This window comes from Pteropus alecto, unplaced genomic scaffold, assembly GCF_000325575.1.
Source record: "Pteropus alecto unplaced genomic scaffold, ASM32557v1 scaffold78, whole genome shotgun sequence".
In the NCBI taxonomy this organism is placed as follows: domain Eukaryota; kingdom Metazoa; phylum Chordata; class Mammalia; order Chiroptera; family Pteropodidae; genus Pteropus; species Pteropus alecto.
The window spans coordinates 11,640,889-11,642,807 of NW_006443124.1; the positions used below are offsets into that span (position 1 = coordinate 11,640,889).

Here is a 1,919-nt window from a genome sequence, read left to right on the forward strand (position 1 = left end):
TGAGCAGATGTTTTGTCTGAGACCGTGCCCAGCTTCCTTCCTCTCCCGGAGTACACTGGTTGTTTACTTGTTGGCGTGGGGAGCGGGGGGGCAGCCCCTGGGAGGGGCTAGAGGTGGAGTCTCTTTGGTGATGGTGCAGGCCTCCTTCAGCACCAGAGACCTGGCATCCCCAGCCCCACTCCCACTCCTTCCCACCACCTCACCACTCCTGCTGGCTGCAGGTCTCCATCCCATGGCTGAGGCCTTGGCACCTAGTCAGTGTCACAGATGGATATGTAAAGAGGCTTTGTCCTTAAGTAACCCATTTGGCAAACTCTTCTCCAGGACTGAAGATGGAGTGGGGGGTGGAGAGTGCAGAGGGGTGTGAACTGAGGTGCTGGCAACCTGGCAGAATGGGGGTTAAGGCTGGATTGCTTGGCTCTGAGCTGATCTGAGCCAGCACCGCCCAGTGTGCAGATGAAGGGGGTGGGGCAGCAGGGCCCTTGAGGGGCCAGCAGCTTTTCATAGAGCTGTTCTGTGCCCGGGTCCCTGCCAGACCTGCTCCCACGGCTGCCGGGGAGCCTCTGCCACCACTGCTAACGACTCCGACACCATCCGGCTTCTCAGAGCAGGCGGCCATTGCAATCAGCTGTCCCCAGGAGGGCAGACTTGGGGCAGGGCCTTCGCCACTTTTGTGCTTTGATCAAGATGTGGTAAGCTCTCTCCCTGAGCCCCACACACCCTTTATAAATAGAGGCTGGTACTAGTGGGACCAGCTCAGCTGCCTCCCCAGTGCCAGGAGCCCGCTGGAAAGGTAGGATGTGAATGCATGTACTTTTGCAAGTTGTCTTTGAGCCCTAATGGCTGGCAAAGAGATGGAGGAACCGCTTCAGCTAACTACTGTCTACCGAGTCTTTCTCTATGTGCCTGGCACCATACTCTCTGTCCATGAGCTTTTTTTGAGATGAGGCCCAGAGGGGTGAAGTGACTTGTCCAAGGTCATACAGCTATCAAGTGTCTGAGTCAGGATTTGGACCCAGGTCAGTTTAGCACCAGAACGCCCCTTTGGGCCCTTTCCCTAGATCATTTCTGAGAACCCTGGGCCCTGAGAGAGATTGTGATTTTCTTTTTTGAGCTATTCATTGGGAGTTGAGCAGGTCCTTTAATGATTTGGTGGCTTACCTTGTGCTTTGCCACTCTTTCTGTAGGCCTGAGAGGTTTGCAGAGGCCCAGAACCCCATCATAAGAACCCCTACTCCACTCCAGGCTAATACAAGGAAGCTGGGGTGATTCTAAGGGGAAAATATGAGGATCATGGAGGACCTCAGTGGCAGCATGATGAGTTTGGACTTTTGTCCCGAGGTGGTAGGGAGCCGGATGAGGTTTCTGAGCAGTGGCATGATATAGTCACATCTATGTATCAGGGAAGTAACCGGTATCAGTGAAAGCATGAGTCAGAGTAAGGAGACATGTGACGAGGCTGGTGTGGGGGTCTGGACTGCACTCAGTGGTTGCTGTACCAGGCCAGAGGCCGTGGAGGTGGAGAGGTATTTCGGAGCTGGTCTTGACAGCCGTTGAACTAGACTGTGAAGGTTCAGAATACTGAGCTTAGGAAGCTGGATCGGCACAGGGTCCTTAGAGCCAAGCCATGGTCCCCAGAGTCATCCTCACAGGGACTGTGCTCTGGGTGAGGCTTTGCCTCTGCTGCCACCTTGGAGCCAATATGCTTCCCGCCAGGGCCCCTTTCCTCCCATTCTCTCCCTTCCTGGCTTTTGAGAACTACCCACCACCCACGTTCCATGTGCCTTGAAGCAGCAGAGGACATGGCGAGTCAGGGGAGCCCCAGGCCCCTAGCCTGTGCCACCACTTGGTATTCTGAACTAGTCTATGCCAGAGAAGAAAGCATAGGCTGTGCTGGAGAAGAGAAAGCTAGTTCCTGC

General features: G+C 55.0%; 1 protein-coding gene across 1 annotated transcript in view; it reads left to right on the plus strand.

Annotated features, from left to right (window-relative positions):
• The first annotated feature begins 735 nt into the window (after positions 1-735).
• Positions 736-1,919, plus strand: part of ACSL6 (acyl-CoA synthetase long chain family member 6) — a 40,020-nt gene continuing 38,836 nt past the window's right edge. The window contains 1 exon segment of the mRNA XM_006923163.3: positions 736-793. The gene's annotated coding sequence lies outside the window, so the exon portion shown is untranslated.